This window comes from Mizuhopecten yessoensis, unplaced genomic scaffold (assembly GCF_002113885.1).
Source record: "Mizuhopecten yessoensis strain PY_sf001 unplaced genomic scaffold, ASM211388v2 scaffold11145, whole genome shotgun sequence".
Taxonomy (NCBI): Eukaryota; Metazoa; Mollusca; class Bivalvia; order Pectinida; family Pectinidae; genus Mizuhopecten; species Mizuhopecten yessoensis.
This window is the reverse complement of record NW_018408902.1, coordinates 2929287-2942242: the sequence shown is the minus strand read 5'-3', so window position 1 is coordinate 2942242 and position 12956 is coordinate 2929287. Positions and strand designations below refer to the sequence as shown.

General features: G+C 33.9%; 1 protein-coding gene across 2 annotated transcripts in view; it reads right to left on the bottom strand.

Moving 5' to 3' along the window:
• LOC110466830 (WW domain-containing oxidoreductase-like) overlaps positions 1-12956 on the bottom strand; it is a 110092-nt gene that overhangs the window by 68882 nt on the left and 28254 nt on the right. Inside the window, exon 9 of one of the 2 annotated variants that reach the window (XM_021523599.1) lies at positions 9997-11381. The exons of the other annotated variant lie outside the window; for it this stretch is intronic. The gene's annotated coding sequence lies outside the window, so the exon portion shown is untranslated. Of the gene's footprint in view, positions 1-9996; positions 11382-12956 lie in introns of those variants that run through there. 2 annotated transcript variants of the gene reach the window in all.

The window sequence follows — 12956 nt, the reverse complement described above, 5'->3', positions numbered from 1 at the left end:
AGTGTAGGGACAGACTTCCTGTTTACCAGGAGATATGTCAGTGTAGGGACAGACTTCCTGTTTACCAGGAGATATCTCAGTGTAGGGACAGACTTCCTGTTTACCAGGAGATGTGGAAGTGTAGGGACAGACTTCATGTTTACCAGTATATATATCAGTGTAGTGACAGACTTCCTGTTGATCAGGAGATGTGGAAGTGTAGGGACAGACTTCATGTTTACCAGTATATATGTCAGTGTAGTGATAGGTTTCCTGTTTACCAGGAGATATGTCAATGTAGTGACAGACTTTCTGTTTACCAGGAGATGTGGAAGTGTAGGGACAGACTGTTTACCAGGAGATATGTCAGTGTAGGGAGAGACTTCCTGTTTCCCAGGAGATATGTCAGTGTAGGCACAGACTTTCTAATTACCAGTATATATGGCAGTGGAGGGACAGACCTCCTGGTACAAGGAGATGTGTCAGTGTAGGGACAGACTTTCTGATTACCAGTATATATGTCAGTGTAGAGGTAGGTTTCCTGGTTACCAGGAGATGTGTTAGTGTAGTGACAGACTTTCTGTTGATCAGGAGATGTGGAAGTGTAGGGACAGCCTTCATGTTTACCAGTATATATGTCAGTGTAGAGGTAGGTTTCCTGGTTACCAGGAGATGTGTTAGTGTAGCGACAGACTTTCTGTTTACCAGGAGATGTGGAAGTGAAGGGACAGACTTCATGTTTACCAGGATATATATCAGTGTAGTGACAGACTTCCTGTTTACCAGAAGATAGGTCAGCGTAGGGACAGACTTCCTGTTCACCAGGAGATGTGTCAGTGTAGGGACAGGTTTCCTGTTCACCAGGAGATGTGTCAGTGTAGGGACAGGTTTCCTGTTCACCAGGAGATGTGTCAGTGTAGGGACAGACTTTCTGATTACCAGTATATATGTCAGTGTAGTGATAGGTTTCCTGTTTACCAGGAGATGTGTTAGTGTAGTGACAGACTTTCTGTTTACCAGGAGATATGTCAGTGTAGGGACAGACTTCCTGTTTATCAGGAGATATGTCAGTGTAGGGAGAGACTTCCTGTTTACCAGGAGATATGTCAGTGTAGGCACAGACTTTCTAATTACCAGTATATATGTCAGTGTAGGGACAGACCTCCTGTTACAAGGAGATGTGTCAGTGTAGGGACAGGTTTCCTGTTCACCAGGAGATGTGTCAGTGTAGGGACAGACTTTCTGATTACCAGTATATATGTCAGTGTAGGGACAGACCTCCTGTTAACCAGGAGATATGTCAGTGTAGGGACATACTTCCTGTTTACCAGGAGATGTGGAAGTGTAGGGACAGACTTCCTGTTTACTAGGAGATATGTCAGTGAAGGGACAGACTTCCTGTTTACTAGGAGATATGTCAGCATAGATGCAGACTTCCTTTTTACTAAAAGATATGTCGGTGTTGAGACAGACTTCCTGTTTACCAGGAGATGTGGAAGTGTAGGGACAGACTTCCTGTTTACTAGGAGATATGTCAGTGATGGGACAGACTTCCTGTTTACCAGTAAATATGTCAGTGTAGGGACAGACTTCCTGTTTACTAGGAGATATGTCAGCATAGAGGCAGACTTCCTTTTTACTTAAAGATATGTCAGTGAAGGGACAGATTTCCTGTTTACCAGGAGATATGTCAGTGATGGGACATCTTCCTGTTTACCAGGAGATGTTGAAGTGCAGGAACAGACTTCCTGTTTACCAGGAGATATGTCAGTGTAGGGACAGACTTCTTGTTTACCAGGAGATATTTCAGTGTAGTGACAGACCTCCTGTTTACCAGGAGATATCTCAGTGTAGTGACAGACTTCCTGTTTACCAGGAGATGTGTCAGTGTAGGGACAGACTTCCTTCACCAGGAAATATGTCAGTGTAGGGACAGACTTTCTGATTACCAGTATATATGTCAGTGTAGGGATAGACCTCCTGTTAACCAGGAGTTATGTCAGTGTAGGGACAGACTTCCTGTTTACCAAGTCAGTGTTAGGACAGAAATTGTGTTTGCCAGGGGATGAATTATTTGGCTGGGAAGTTTGGGGGTATAATTAATGTTTTCTAAATAAATTATAAATGTCGATATTCAACATAATTGATGCATGTCCTGCTAATTTAAAAATAACTAATTTTTTTGCACTTATCTCGGGGTAAAGCATTCCCACAGTTAACAGTAATGGACTGTATTAGTCCGTAAAAATAACACTTCAAGGGTTTTAAAAATTAAAAAAACAAAATATATATTTAAAGACACACTTGCTAGGCCTATATAAGCCAACAGAATGCTTACATTGACATACATTATAATCTTACGTGTGAAAAACTGCAAAACCGTGATCTATTAATAAACACAAAACGCACACAGCGGATGCCTTTTAAACAAGACTATTATCTCAAAGGCTCAGATGTTTACATAACATATTCCAGATACAGATAAAAAGTTTTTTCTTTTGATGAGGCCAGCCAGCTTAACACGAACTTTTCTTTGTTATTGACAAATACATATATATTACATGTCCGAAGTACAGACCAACACCCCTTTATCATTTAACTTCAACGTGACTTCTTTTGATGTCAAAACAATCATGTAGCTTTTATAATATCAAAATGAAACAAAAATATATGAAATCTCAACTTCAGCATATATAGTCAACTTAGAACCATCAACAAATAAAAAAAACTCGGTGAAGAGGTCAGTATCAACAATTCAAAGTTCACTGTTAACCACATTTTTCTGTTCAGTGCAAATGGTCTCTAAGATTCGGGTTTATGAGAAGTTATTAAGGATACTTGACCCGACATCATGCATATATACAATTAAGATTTTTTTCTTGTTGTTGTTACATAATTTCCCAAACTGAGTATTAATGGCCAATTGAAGAAAGGCTATAAATTAAGTCAACACCAAAAAATATGCACACAACAAGAGTACCGCGGGGACGGAACAATATACGCACAATATACGCCCGTCGAATGCCATATAGTGTTATATACTTTCTTACATTGAAATAAGATCTGCATCATTCAAAGAGTGGTTAGCTGACATGCTATAAAAATGTAGGAGAAAATCTCCGGATAAAAAAATCAAATACTGAAATGAACAAAAGGCAATAACTTTTGCAAATATTGTTGAATCAAAATTCTTTTCAATGAAACACAACAACATATCATGATTATTTAGCCTACTAAGTTTCAAAGCAATCTGTCAAAAAATGTAGGAGATCTCTGGACAAAAAATCAAATACTGAAATGAGGAACGGGCAAGAACTTTTGCAAAAATTGTCGCATCAAAATTCTTTTAAGGAAGACACAGTTATAATGTATACAAAGTTTCAAAGAGATCCGTGGAAAAATGTAGGAGATTGCCAGACAAAAATCAAATACTGAAATGAGGAAAGGGCAAGAACTTTTGCAAAAATTGTCGCATCAAAATTCTTTTTAGCGAGACACAACTTCATATCATGATTATAATGTATACCAAGTTTCAAAAAGATCGGTTGAAGAATGTAGGAGAAGATTGACAGACAAACATAAAATACTGAAATAAACAAAGGGTAATAACTTTTGCAAAAATTGTCGAATCACAATTCTTTTCATTGAAACACAACAACATATCATGATTATTTAGCCTACTAAGTTTCAAAGAAATCTGTCAAAAAATGTAGGAGGAGATTGCCGGACAAAAATCAAATACTGAAATGAACAAAGGGCAATAACTTTTGCAAATATTGTTGAATCAAAACTCTTTTAAGGGAGACACAACTTCATATCATGATTATAATGTATACCAAGTGTCAAAGAGATCAGTCGAAAAATGTAGGAGGAGATTGCCGGACAAACAAAAGTTTACGCCGGACGGACAACACCATACCATAATACTCCTGTCAAAATTGACGGGCGTATAAAAATGATTCACTATAGACACTATTTGTAGGATAAGCATTTTGAATAACAGTATGCTAATGATCTATTTTGATGTACATTACCTGTAGCAGTTGACTTGTCAAAGGTTTGTAAGCTTTAAAAGCCCTTTCACACTTCTTTGTTGAAAGTGAAAATAAATTTGCTGTCATGACTTTATTTGTTTTTAAACAAGAACAATATGTAATACTAATGTTTTCAACAGTATATTGTGACAATATTTTCAGTTTGACAAAATAATTTCTTCAGTGACATAAACTGAAATATTTTTTTTATTTTTTAACAAAAATAAATAATAACAGCAAAGATTTGGCACAGCTTATTCCACATCTGTTTTTCAAATGACTTTTATTTTCCAGTTTAGGATTGTACTGCCAGAGTTGGGGCTCTGGGTTCAGTAAACTTTACAAATCTTTGTCCTCATACAAGAGGGCTTTCATTCGTCATTCTTTATATTTCATTATCATATATTACATCCTAACAATTTGTATATATGTTGTCATTATCACTCCTTGAGAATTTTTATATTTCGTGTCATTTTCATTTAACAATTGTTTCAGATTTCAAACATGTTTAGTTCAAATGTTAAATTGTGGAAAATAGGTATAAATGCTGTAAGAAATGCATTTTGTGGTATTTTTACCACCAAACTGTACACAAAGATTCATACTAAATCTAATTTGTCAGTAATATGTTAAAGGGTTAAGAGTACTTAGCTGGCCTTTTCTGTTCAGAGTGGATTATGGGTGCGACACATGGGTACGGGGGCGTTAGGTTTTCCGTCCACACATGACTCAACGCCCACAAGTTTCGTACAGAAATATGTCTCCACTCATTGTTAGAATGCAAAGATCTTATAATTAAGAAACAATTCTCTTTGCAAATATTAATTGCAATTTCTGGATAGGCATAGAAGTCAAGAATTAGACAGTAATTTAGCAACAACAACAAAATCTTTTGGGATGATTAATATATAATTCAACTTATAGGAAAGACAAAAAAAAATAAGTTCAACAACATAACAAGATTTTTTTTTCAATATAAAGAAATAAAATGTACAGGGACATGCAAAACATATTTGGTTACAATATTTTCCCGCTAAATTCTTTGTGTTTTTACTTTCTATAGGCTACATTTTGCCCTCTAAATTTTCCAAAGACCCCATGAACAGAACTACTGAGAATTAAAAAACAGACATTGCAATTTTCATCGTCTTTTAAGTTTTGTATAATTATAGATAAGGATAAGAGGTAAAATTTGTATCCTTTTCACTCTTTTTTTTCATAGAAGAGAGGAATTGCAACAAGGCAAATAGTTTCGAAATCAAAGACTTTTCAAAAACTTTATCACAAGTTATGAGGTATGAAAGGTTAATGTATATTATTAGGATGAGATATTTTTTAATGATAGTGATCTTTTTTTTGAGTTTTACATGCAGTCAAGTATGGCTGCTTCTTCTAGCAAAAAAAGTGCTTTATTTTGCCAAAATGAAGAAATAATGAGGAACATCGTCCCAATTTCAATAAAAAATGTATTTTCCCCAATTCCTGTAGGAAAAAGCTGTTGAAAAATTTAGGTAGAAAAAAGACTGAACGATATTGAAAGAACTTTACCCCCCGCTTGAATGTTTCAGGATAATTTCTGATGGGGCACATAAGACATTATGAACCTGATATTTCATCAAATTCCCAAAGACATGATTTTAAAGAAGTGGACTTCTGACTCCTCATATACATAGGAACGTGTATATACTCTACAAAGTACTCTGATTCAAGTGAAAGATAACAATCCATGCTTGTCACTGAGAAACTGGTGATTTAAACAAAAAGGAGGGTACATTGTAATCATGACATTATAAAGACAATATGTTGACTCAAGTATTTTTTCTTGATAGCTTCACAATGATGCAAAGTGAGAAATTAATAAAAAGACATCAGTGTTGTGAAGCAATCTATAGTTCCCTTCTAATAATGGTTTCTTTATTCACCTAACTGTATGCCGATACATAGATTTACATTAAAAGCACTGTTTTGACTCAAACAACCAATATTTGTGATACTGACAAACTTTTTAATGATTCGGGTCATATTGGTCACAGTGACCTGGATAAATTGTTTCTGAAATTGGGTTGAAGGGGCAAAATAAAGGTCGCATCGACCTGCATTTGGTACATGCTTTCGATCAACAAAAGATGTTGCTGCATACAAAATTGACTACCTCCAGGTGGAGAAGTACAGGTGAGCTAGAAATACTGCATCAATGATTGGCGTCAAAGGTCAAAATATAGGTCACTTTGACCTACATTTGGCACATAAATCTCAGCCATCCAAAGATGTAGCTGCATATCAAACTTGTAACTCTAGGTGAATTAAGTATAGCCAAACCTGTACATAACGGTGCACTACAGCACAAGACCCAAACTAGAAATTCCGTAATCGTCAATATTGACAGAGGAAGTTTCATAGATGAATAACATTCAAACTATTTCCATGATTTGGATCAGAGGTCAAAATATGAATTACAGTGATCTGTTTTTTGTATGCAGCACCCACTGTAACATGTACATTTATACCTAGGTGAATACTATAGGAGAAATGCCCCATATAAACTCTTTAGAGGGAATACAGACAGAAGGAGTGTAAACCAGTATAATTAAATCTACATGGTGTAACTGTAGTACAATTGGGGACTAATTATATAATTGTACCCCTCCCGTACCTTTTTATATCTGAAAACCTACACGGAGTGTAAAATTCTGATGTCATGCATATATTCAAATCAAACAGGATGTTGATAACAAATAGAACAACAAATCAGTCATTTTTCAAATTTGAATTTTATTGAATTTACTAGACGACTCTGCATAATACATATACACTTTACGCATACATAACACTGACACTCAACCATCCCGTACGAAATTCCATGTTCATAACTATGACTTAAACATCAAACATGTTTATATACATCTAGACCACTCGAGGAAACAGGCCAACTTCATTTTAAGTCGGGCCTTTCACATAGTTTGTAAAATAGGTATATAAGTTCGTAAAAAGTAAAACAGATATACAAGTTCGTAAAACAGGTGTACAATAAGGTCTACCACAGAAATATTGGGAATATTTAGGACAATCGTTTGAGTGTCATACAAAATTCAAATAATCTGCGATGAAAACAGCTGTAATATATTTGTTCTGCATCCTAGGCGATTCCCTATGTCAGCCCATTCTGTAGGTCTGTCGTGTGATGCCTTATGATGTCCTACGGCTGTGTTACAAATAGACCTACAAATTTCGTACAATTTCCGTCTCTGAGCAGGTTTTACTGTTTTGTATCTTCCGTCTTTATTAATCTTTGTTTAATTTTAGAAAACAAGGTTAATGTGGTACTCCTACATTTTACAACCTTTAACAACACAAACCCTGGTGTCCCATTATACTTATGCCAAGTCTTTTTCAACACAAGGAAATATTATTGCACCTTTGGAAGAAAATGAGACTTCTGAAAACGGGTCACCATTGAGGAAGACCTCCAAGTCCACTTTAGTGTTACACATGTCAATGACGTTTGAGTAGGCAGCACCAAGGAAGACTTGGAGCAGACTGACCCCGGTGTGATAGTGGACAGGACATATACAGGATTCTTGATGAAGGATTAGAAGATTGTCCTAGTCCTTATATAAACTTACTCACACCTATACTACTATCCCTAAAGAATCATTGTAACCATTACTGACCAATATTTCACTTGTACTGGGCAAACATTCAACACCTTTAACAATGCATTAAATATTGAAATATTTATATGAAATGTTTCGCGGGATAGTCAGGTGGCGCAGTGGTAGCTCACTTGCCTTTCACGAAGAACTGCCCGAACACGTGGGTTCTTTTCTGCGTACTCCAGATTCCTCCCACATTAAGACCCCCCATGCGCTAACATCCTGGCCCACAATAGTAATTAATGTAAGTTCATATAACTTGTTTCATAGTTTTGTAAGATAAATAAAGTTTATATTTAACTGTTTTTAAAAAAATCTTAGAATATCAATTTGATAATGTATAGTTCCCATAATTAAGTGCATAAAGTAGACGGTTAATACACACTGAAGTAAGATCTCTACCTATGGAGGTCAAACTGATCATTACAGCAAAGGTCATTTGAATATCAAGGCCCCAACACTCCAATGACCTAAACTGCAATTCTCTATTTGGTCTCTCAAACATGACCAAGTTCTATAGACACTCTTTGTCAACAATTATTTAGAGAATGTTTGAGATAATACAATAGTAACCAAGCACCTTGTACATATCTCTACCGACATTATAAAATTGGGATTTCCGTAATACAATGTACTATTTGACACAAGATTGTGTGACCTTAGAATAATTTAGGTTGGGCACTCCTGCATACCTGTCACCCCTAACAGCTATACCTATACCTGTCTGCACTAAGATTCTGGAAAAACCAGCAGTTGTGGGGAATACCCAAAGTGATTCCGATCCCCATATTGTCCTACTTTGCTGAAATATTTTAAAATTCAAAGGCTAAATTTGGTTATGAGCACGTGCAGCCAAGCTTGCATTGTCCAGTTCAATATGTATTTGATTACCAGAGATTTAATCGGTGAGTGGTCAACAATGCGTGTGCTTTACTGGAGTTAAGACAGTCAGCAGTGTGTGGGAGACCAAATTAGGATCGTTGGACCTTGACCTTTGAAGGTAGAACAACTTTACGTCAATAGGACAAACAAACTCAGACAATGTTTTTTAGATCCATCAATTTTCAAGAACTATGCATGTGTAATTAAAAGACATGATTAAACATGCCTTGTTTGACATACTTTCATATTGCAAGAAAAGACTTTTTTTCTAAAGTTGTCTAGCAAATGGCTTTAAAATCATTCAACTATAAAGAAGATTAAATAAAATTGAATTTAAATGCAACAAATCAACAATGACAAGAACAATCTAAATATCCAGTGAAATAAGCTTTGATTCCCATTAACCTACAAAAACAAGGGCATTCCCTCCATGTCTTGGAAAGCATCCATTGTTTAACCAAAAAAAAAGAACGATAAAATCTTCAGACAGACACAGTAAAACAGCTAAAAAAACACATAGAAATCTGAATATACAAAATTTTGGCAGCGATTTCTTACCGGTATTTCAATTTTTATTTGTTTGATGTGTCGCGATAGGTTACATTGTACCCTTATCATGTGTTTTAGAGTTGTTTTGTACCCGTTACCTTGTTACTTAGTAACCCTGTGTCCGTTTGTTAATCCTGCTATTTGTTTGGCCGAGTTACCAATTATTGCTCTATAGGTGCGCGAGTCACTCTCCGCGCCCAATTTAATTTGTAATTACGTTGACCCGCAAAACCCATGTGTGTGCTTGGTTACCTATTGTCTGCCGATGTTCGTACATTAAAATTGGCCGAAATAAAATGCAAAAAAAATAATAGTAAACACCCAACAATTACCTACTTTCTTAAACTTAAGTAAACAACCAATGAATCCATTTATATCTATATTGTATTGTGTAATAACTAAATATTGGCTTATTTTGTTTCTAGAATATTTGATTTATATGTGCAACATGAAATTTTAAAGGTATTCCACTTTAAATCCTCAGGAAAATAACAAGTATGGACAACAAGTATGTACTACAAATGTGATTTACAGCTAGACAGTTTATGAAAATTAGGATTTAAAAAAAAAATCAGTCATGTCAAATCTATATGAAATAAGCCGGATACGAACAAGTTTAGATGATTCCATTTGTAAATAAATGTTATATCCCTTTACTTATGAGTATTCTTGCATTATTAGCGTAGGAAAAATTAAGTATTTTAAGATGAAAAATGTCTATTTGGTATGTGTTCATGTGTAGTTTGTGGTATTTTTTTTCTTTTCTAAAACACTCTTTCAAAACTTAATTTCATTATAATCATTATATATACATAATAAATAACATTGGATGTTTTACATACTTAACAAAATATATTTTATACACAGAGGAAAATGTAGCTTGAAAATAAAAACTTAATTAAACAATTTAACAGAAGTAAAGTTCAAACTTATCAAAAAAGAAAATGTTTAAACATTTTGAAAATAAACTTGACAAAAATTTGTTATCTTTCCTACTGGCAATGAAATTTCATTTATTTACTTATCTTCTGTGCAATTCTACCTTTACCCTAATCTTTAACTCGTTGTCCACTATGTATGTTTAGTTCTGTTGTGATGGAAATTTGTAGCATGCACAAAGATGAAAATATTTTGTGAAGAAAATTTAAGTGTTTCCTAATTATATAATACACTACATAAAATTTCATTTGGAATGGTCAAAAAATAAAGTTAAGAAAATTTAATTGAAAAATATAGAAGTATATATGAAATATATTGTAGAAATGAATTTTGTCCGCAAACTCCCATTTAGTTTCTGTAGATTACTGTAAAATTTACTTTGCAATTTTATTTCAACTTAATTACTGTAATTATCATCAAAACTGAACAATAACAAAAAGACTGAGTAATCCAGTTGATTAATAGAAATATAATAACACTTCAGCATTTCCTTTTTCTTTTCTTCTTTCTTTGTGATTTATGACTTATTTGCCAGATTTAACACACACACTCGGTAGACATTTTCTAGAGAAGGTTGATCTCATGAAAGATATTCTCAATACCAAAAAAAATATCCATAAATTATTCATTAGATTTTTCTGCTGTTGCCGTTATTTTGCTACCTACTCGGTGGTTTTTCAACCTTAATTTTACAACAGCCTACATGAATTGGGAAAATATATCATTGCTGAATTGAAATTGAGAAGATATTCATGATTTCTTTCTTCATTTTGGGAAAATGAAGCACTTTTTATCCGGGGGATTCAGCCTGTATTTAGCTGTAAAACTAAGAAAATCCAAAAAATCAGTGCTATTGGTAATGAAATTTTCCTGATGTTCCCCACTTTTGAATGGATTTGGTAATATATTTGATTTAATATACAGCCCCTAATTTGAATATATTGTGTTTGATACAATTTTCCACGGGTTCAATTATCTTCACATATACCACAACATCATCCTTAATTATAGTTTTCAAAAATGTTTGTTTTGTATGTTCTGAATACCGAGAAACTATACAAAATAAAATGTTGTCAATATGTTCAAACATTGATTATTTATAATATCAAGCACATTTTCAACATTCAGAACATCACTGAAAAAAAATTGAGTATCTAATTGTAGTCAATAAATATAGGAATGTAATTATACAGTAATGAAACTGATGATAAAGTTAAAAGTCAGTTTATAATAACACAATTTTTATAGTTTTTTTATGGGACTAAATGACAGAGATGAACACGATCCAGTGGAAAGTCACCAGACAGTCGATATCACAGATAAAGTTTGTTGAAGGCAGTTTGTCCTGTAATTAGAAAAGAAAAAAATCTGAAAATACAAATCTGAGGGTTAAATACATAATTAAATATACAAATTCTATTTTTAAATATGAACCTAAATACAGTATGTTTAAAATATAAATTTAATAGTTGTACTTCATTTCTTTCCTTCTCTAAATGGCAATATTTGTGTGATAACATTTATGGTGTAAAAGATAATTTAAGTAAGAAGTAAATTACAAAAACCAACAAACCAAATGTATGTAGGCGGATCTTTTATTACTATATAATATAGTAAACAACCCAAAAGTCATTCATGCTGATCTCTTAACATCTCAGATATTGAGGTACAGAACAGGTAATTTGTATACAATATCTATCTTTAAAAGCATGCATCAGCATTCTGCAAGAAGTGTTCATGATTTGCCCCTATTTTTTCACCATATTAAATGTATCTCAGTCTTTTTAGTTGAATTTTTCCAGCAGCCCCATGTATCTGAAAATATTTTCCTTTTTTTTCTACAAGATACGGCAGGTTATAATCAGAATTAAAATTCCTCCACCATAATTTTGTAAGAACAAAATGGCACTTCAAAATAGATTCTACCAGAATAACTGTCTATGCCTTGAACATTAGCTGACACAAATGTGTGAAAATATTTTTTTTATAATAAATTAGAAATGCATTTTTTAATATGTAAAATATTATTTGAATTGCACTCTAATTAGACCCAGGAAAATCCAATAAAATAAAGGGTTAAAATGCATGAAATATAGAATAGATCTATGCAAATGAGGAAAATTTCATGCACAATGCTGTACTTTAGAAAATGTTAACATAATTTAACTCAATCACCACTGAAATTTCATAGTGAACTATTCCAACCTTTGAATTGGAAAAGTTCAAATGAGTCTTCAGGGGTGAATGAGTTAATGTACCTGGACTGTTAGAATTTGATGTATTCCCAGTCAGGAGATTTTAACTTCCATAGGATATTGAAACTGGCCTAGAACATAGCATACAATTTGCTAAAATTAAGGTCCAACTTTTGCTTATTTTCGCGTGTTGTGTACTAATATTTGCTGTCATGATAAATTCAACCTCATTGGGGAGGGCAAAAAAGGCAATAGTTAAACTGCAGCAAAAATGTCCCAGTATACAGCACATACATGTAGTAATACAAGAATTTCACAGAAGTGGATGTGTCGCGCCTGCTCAGCGCTTTTAGAGCGAAAAAGGTTTTTGACTTGAGTTATTGCGTAAACAAGCAAAAATTAACGGCAAAACGATATGAACAGCGTTGTTTTGTCAAGTGTGATATGCCAAAACGCGGAAAGTTGAAACTCGACAGAAAAACCTGTAATATATGTTAAACATTATTATTTCTAGCATTACCATACAAAATTTGAAAGGAATTGATTAAAGAATAAAAAGTTCTTGCATTTACTACGCAATGCCCCTTATTCGGCTATAAAAGGGGCATTACTCCACCAAAAATGCATGTAAACTTTTGAAATGCGAACTTGTCTGAACTATATTGGTATGCAATATGTGTACCAAGTTTGAGTTCAATCGACTGAAGGGGACTCAAGTTATCACA